The sequence below is a fragment of the Dryas octopetala genome, chromosome 7 (assembly GCF_963921425.1).
Source record: "Dryas octopetala chromosome 7, drDryOcto1.1, whole genome shotgun sequence".
In the NCBI taxonomy this organism is placed as follows: Eukaryota; Viridiplantae; Streptophyta; class Magnoliopsida; order Rosales; family Rosaceae; genus Dryas; species Dryas octopetala.
The window spans coordinates 20,011,198-20,018,123 of NC_141372.1; the positions used below are offsets into that span (position 1 = coordinate 20,011,198).

At 38.6% G+C, this 6,926-nt stretch overlaps 1 pseudogene; it reads left to right on the forward strand.

Moving 5' to 3' along the window:
* The first annotated feature begins 4,999 nt into the window (after window positions 1-4,999).
* On the forward strand, window positions 5,000-6,348 carry LOC147280377 (uncharacterized; annotated as a pseudogene).
* Window positions 6,349-6,926: the final 578 nt, after the last annotated feature.

Sequence of the window (6,926 nt, forward strand, 5' to 3'; positions counted from 1 at the left end):
CAAAATCATTGTATTTATTTTTAATTGATCACTCACAAGCTCTAGGCTAGAATTAAGGGTAAGATCAATTGTATTGCAGAAATCAAGAATGAAGTTGCAATGCAAAAAGATCCAAGGTATACTGCACTTCATGCATTTCATGAAAAAACCAGTTTTGTTTCTATTTCACTAATCATTCACTGATCATAAGGACAATGTTCTTCACGTACAGTGGTTAATACTTAAATGACAGTGTCACTTCAGTTGGTCATTTTGGGATTTGTTTCTAAAAGCCCATTTCATTTAAAGTCTATTTTCTATTTTTCTAAACATGCATGTGCACAGCACATGATTTGGTTCCTTCACTGAATCAATCAGATCAGATCTTGTTTCTCATCATTTTCACGCCACTCACTCACACACCTCAGCACTATTCATCTTCTTCCCCATTTCTGAATTTTGCAAAATAAAGAAATATCTGATTTTACAGCTCCTCATTCTTATCCTTAGCAGTACCATGATACTTCTCTAGGACAAAAGGAATATGCCCTTTATTTGTCTCTTGTAGACAACTATTGATTGATTTCCACGCGGCACAGGCAGACATAGTGAGTGTGTGTGTGTTGTATGGTGTATATGGGTATATCGGTTCAGTTTTTTCTGTGTGGGTTGATGAGCATAATTTCTGTGGGTATTCTTGCTGCGTTCAAGTTTGGGTAATTTAAGTGAGTGCTCATCCTTTTTCAAGTAAGAAATTTTTTTTTGATTTTCTCAAACTAAAATGATTTTCTTAATTTGTTTTTCACCCTCCAAAATCTGAATGAGTTTGAGTGTTGTTCTGAATCTTTTCACATATTCATAATCACCATCATTTAGACTTTAGATTAAGGATTCTCCATTAGCCTTTTCATGTCTGTTGCTTGATAAGACTGATTTTTAAAGAATCCAAATTTGCATATCATTTCACTGAATTATCATTGGAATCCACTTGCTTGGTTGCGATCGATGCCGTGCGTTGAAGAGCTCAAGGAGGAGCTGTGAATAACATGAATGATTGATTCCTAGCTTCAACATGTTTGCACAAGGATGCACAATGGTAAGAAGATGCCACTTAGTATTAGAACTAGAGTGATTGAGTTTGTTGTGTGATTGCTTGTATTAAAACCCTTGATATTTGATTGCTTGATCAACTGGAAAAGACCTCCAGTTTTTAACCGTATCGAGATATAAATTTTCACAAAAAGAAAGAAAGAGAAAATTAAGGACATGGGCTCACATTTTGGGGCCCAGCAGATCAAAATGCCTGCAAAATAAAATACCAGAAGATAAGATAAGTTTTTGCTTTAAAAGAATAGAGGATGAAGGATAAATGCAAAGAAAAAAAATAAAATAAAATAAAAGAAGATAAATGCAGGAGATTGGTTATCCATCTGTAAGTTTTGAATTCAATTTTTTTGAATTCATAGCTAATCCTTAGCCTCTTTGAAGTTGATCATCTACCCCCTATGATGCCTATAAAAGAGGGGGAGCATGGAGTCAGGAAGATCATTGAGAAAATAACACCGAAAGGCTGTAGAAAAAGGCGAGTTCTTTAAGAAAGAAGCAGAGGAACGTGCATCCACCAAAGCTTCGCTATCACGAGGTAGACGACACTTCTTTTCATGGCTCCTTTCAATTTGGTTTCGGCTGAAACCACAAAGTTTATCAAGGATTCGGCCGAAACCACAAAAAAAAAAATTTCAACAAAGGATTCGGCTGAATCCATCTCCCATTTGGTTTCGGCTGAAACTATAAAGGATTCTAATGAATCCATATACCTCAAATACCAACTGGATTCTTCCAAATCCATGGTATATTGAGTTTCAAAAAAAGAGGTGCAGTCGGTCTGCTGATTAGGAGGATATTAAGTTTATCTGCAAGGAAACAAAAATGAAGGGTCAGTTTTAAAAAAAACTAATGGCAATAAAAGAGTTGAAGTAAACAAAAATTGTTTCTTTCCTCAAACGAAAAATGCCAACCTTTAGATTTGGAGCGTCAAAGAATAAGGAGGTTTCCTATTTTGATTCGTTCGCTACAAAGGAAAAGAATGGTCTTCACGCACCTTGATCACTCCCTGCACAAAGCAAGCTATTTTAGAAAATATACATACAGGCGATGTCTATCTGTTTGATATATGAGGAGTTGTTTCTCACCTTTTGGCTATGGAACCTGCAGAAAAAGAGAAGTATATCAAAGGAGGAAGTTATGTGGGATGCAAAAGTTAAAAAAAAATATAAATAAAAAAACATGAGGAAAAGGAAGATATTTAAAGTAAGACAATTTTGGAGGCCTTGTTTCTTACCATGTGAGTTATGACTAACGTAAGAAAGAACTAAAAGTCTTCAAGTCTCTAAGTCAAAAAGTCTTTGGCTCTACACACACAAAGAAAAAAAAAAAAAGTCAGATAATCATGGAAAAGAATGGTGTTGTGATATCTACTGCTACTTTTAACAAGAAAAAGAAAGTTCAGTAAAAAAAAAAAAAAAAGATGTCGCCATATATTAAGCAAGAAGGAAGGAAGGAAGGGATGATGAACCTGTTTTGGGTGCTCGTCTGCAGAAAGCTAAAACTGATGTGGGTGGCTATGACATATGTTGTTTCTTCTTCCAAAGCCTGGGCAGTCTTTTAAATAGAGATGGCTTTCCCAGGTCTAATAGAATTGGGACTTCTCTTCCCAATTTCGTAGGATAAGGATTCTTATTCCCTTCTAAATTGTGGAGACCCCAATCTGGGGAAAACATGACTGCATACAATTGTTTATTTCTAATGGGTTTATTATGAGCGGAAATGTTGAGGGAACGGGTCCCATAAGTGCGAACTTTATCTGGCAGCAAGAGTTTGGGCTTATCTCTAGTCCACCAAAAAATAATTCTAATAGATCTGTCTCTGTCTCTGTCTGTCTGTCTGTCTCTCTCTCTCTCTCTCAAATGTTAGCCCATTGAAAAATAAATGTGTCATTTAACAAATAAGTGATACAAAAATATTAATGGGTCCATTTTCTTCAATCCCTAAACATAACTCTCAAGTTGGTACAAAACCAATTCTCTCAATCGGTACAAAACTGAAACCAAATCCAAACTTTAAATTCAAATTCTCAAATGTAACAAAATCATTTCTCTCAAATTGGTACAAAACCAAATCTCTTAAATTCAACTCTAAAGTGGCACAAAGCCAACCAAGTCAAAACAAAACAACACAAATAAAATCTCTCAAATTATGTGAACTACGTCCGGTTTGATCCCACAATGGGTACGTATGCAATGTGGATTAAATTCGAATACAACCGTGGTCAAATCAAATTTCTATTACTCCAAAATTCTTTGAAATTAATTCTCACACAAAGTTACTGAATTAATTTTGCAATTTCTCAAATTTCATTTTAATGAACTACATTCGGTTTGATCTCGTCATGGGTATGTAGGCAACCTACTAAAATTTAGGTGCAACCGCAGCCAAATCAAATACGTCCAAATTTCCCAGAAATTTGTCTCACACACAAAGTCCCTGAGTTAATTTCTCGAGTCAAATCTAAGGGCTCTAACCCTACCCAAATTACACAATTCATTTAAATGGGTCATCAACCATTTAAATTCTAAAACCTTGGAACTACGTGTGGTTTGATCCTACAATGGGTACGTAGGCAACCTAAAATACGGGTGCAACTGCAATCACAAATAAATTTCATTTCAATGAGTCTTTTACCTATTAGAAATCCAAACACTCACTAAGTGATCTGTTAGTTTCATTATATTTGGAATCAAAGGGTGTTCCCTTGAGTCAAGGTACTGTAATTAAGAGATATACTTCATCTTGAATAGGTCGTACCCAAAATAATAAGAACCCTTATTCCATAAATGAATTGGGGTGAAATTATGTTGGGTAATATTTATTATTTATTAACCCTTTTTTGTTCAACATAATTTTTGGCACGCCCAGTGGGACCCATTCTCTCTTTCATCTCCAAAGTGATGAAACTAATCTTTTGTGATGTTTTTGACTCTCAGGATTCTTTTCAAAACACCCAAAGAGAAACAAATGGCATCTCAAATCACTGTCTACTTTCATGCTCTCCCTAAAACTCAGTCCGTTGAAGGACGAAATAGAAGGACGGGATACAGAAAGTCATTTGTGCTCAGTCAGACCCCGCTCTCAAGCTACATCTCGAGAGCCAATGGATTTAGGGCCACCACAACCAGAGTAAAGGTGGCAAGGAGCCAACCGAAGAGGACTTCCTCTAAGAACGCCCTCCGCAATGTAAGAAAGAGGGCCGCAAGAGCGCAAATGTGGCCGTTAAGCCTTTGAACAAGGAGCCGGTTGCCCCTTACATCATGGTCGAACCAGTGCCGATCTACTTACCCATTACAGAGTCAGTGATTGTCACCTCCATTGAAGAGGAAGACGAGGCTCCTGTCAGCCCCAAAACCCAAAACTCCGAGTCCACCCAATCTTCATTTCAGACCTCTGAAGAATCAACAACGGAGCCCATTGGCTTCGAAAAAGAAGGGGTTGTTGTAAGTCTCCACTGGAAATATCAAGGTTCAGAACCCTCTGGTTCAACAAAGGGGGTTGGTAAGTGTATTGACATTTCATTCCCAAAGAAACAGAGAACATCCAGAGTGCATTCTCTGACGACGAAGTTCAGAAGCAAGCGATCGCTAAATCCCTCACGCAGTTGGGGGCAACTCCCAAACTTCAACTTGGGTCTTCTTCCTTTACAGGCCCTATCAATTGGTCGAAAGCTCGTGCTTTGGCAAAAAACCCACAAGAATTGGCCACCGACATTACCACTAGGCTGGAAGAGTCGAGACACTCTGTTAGAAGACAAGAACAGTCTGACAAGCTGGAAAAATCACCACATGCAGTTGACAGACTTATTCATAAAGGGATAACCAAACTCATGACCATATTTGATGAACCACTTCGACAACAATTGTTCCTTACCCAAGACACAACACCTCAACTCCAATAGTTGGGCATGCCTATGGATGAGGATTCCGAAGGAATGCAGGTTATGATGACCGGCGCCTCAAACATTGAGGAGCAGAATCAACAATTGTTGAGGAGGCTTGCCGAAGTAGAAGTCGAAATGAATGCCATGAGGGTACGACAAGAGGCTGAATTAAATGTTATGAAAGAAAGGCAAGAAGAGGAAGTCTTACGACTAGCAGCAGAATTGGTCGCTAAAGCCAATTTAAAACAAAAAAATATCCTTGAAAATGAAGAGTTGAGAAGATGGGAAGAAGAGAAAAAGAAAGAGGAGGAAAAGAAAGTAATGGAGAAGGAAGGCTTCTCGGGCGGGATAACTCCGCTAGAAATCCAAGCGATGATAGCCAAAGGGATCCAGGATTTCCAGAAGTCATTAACTCAACCTGTGCTCGGGTATCGAAAGCCATATCCCGACTATTTTGATACTATACTCTTTCCCAAGACTTATCGTCAGCTAAATTTCGATAAGTTCGACGGAATAAACATTACACCTCACGAGCATCTAGCTCATTTTTATTCTGCTTGTGGCGAAACTTCCCAGTCTGATGCCAGGATACTCAGTTAGGCAGTTCATTCAGTCTCTCAGTGGCTCGGCTTTCACATGGTATACTCAATTAGAGTCAGGATCAGTTAAAACATGGGATGACATGCAAAAGGCATTCCTCGCCCAGTTTGTCAACTCAAAGAAAAAAGTTACAATTACTGACCTAGCATAGACCAAACAAAAAGATAATGAGGGCGTAAATGACTTCATTACCAAATGGAGAGGCCTTAATTTGTAGTGTCCAGAAAAGTTCTCCGAGCTGGGATTAGTACAAATGTGTATGAACAATCTTTCACCAGATGTTGCGACATTTGTGTCAACCGCAGAGCCTCAGACGTTTAATGCTCTAGTATCAATAGCATGTAACATCGAGAAACAAATTGCTTGCCAGAAAGCTAAGACCCCAACTCCGAAAATACAATTCGGAGAAAAGAAGACTGATAACAATAAGTCAAATACGAAGAAAGAGTCAATGTCTACCTTTTGTCAAGACAGATAAGGGAAATGATAAAGGCAAGGCTAAAGAACCTCCGAGAAGATTGACTCTTAAGGAACAAAAAGAAGTCAAGTATTCTTTCGACGTCGATGATATTGAAGAATTGTTTGACAATCTCCATGAAGCAGGTCTCATCAAACTTCCCGAGCCTAAGCGGCCAACTGAAGTTAACAGAACCAATGATCCTAAATATTGTTGGTTTCATCGAATTGTTAGTCATCCTTTAAAGGGCTGTTACGTTTTCAAGGACAAGGTGCAGCAAAAGATTAACAACAATCAGATAGCGCTCGATTCTCCCAAGTAGGCGGATGCAAATATAGTGGAAGTTGAACCCATTCCAAAAATTGAACCTATTCCAACCGTCCCATTACCAGAGGGTGCGGTGTTTGTAGAGTTCAAGGTTGACAATGAAGTCACAGTAGTACAAGCCTACCCAGACATGCCGAGGGCTGGAAACCCTAATTTCCCGACCTTATACGAACTTATGACAGCACCAAGTTTAGATATTTGGGAAGATTCATCATCAGATGAGTCTACAGAGGAATGGAAGACTTTCAGCTGTAGGGTCAAAACAATGCCCATGATTTCCTCATCAGGAATTCCCACTCGCCCTGGTATAAAATTTCGGGGTAGATCATCTTTGAAAAATAAGAAAAAAGCACAAAAGAAGGTTCGAGACCCTTAAGAGGAGGAGTACGAACAACCACCAAGTGATTCTGAGGAAGAAGAGGACGAAGTTGTGCAATGCTGTGTGACCTTTGTTGACGATGAGGGTGAGAAAGAAGTTGGTGAAATCACCTTGCGTTCTGGTCAACGTATTCCTTCTGCTGACAAAAATAAAGACAGAGGTAGTTGACTCATCCTCTAAAGAAGACAAGACCA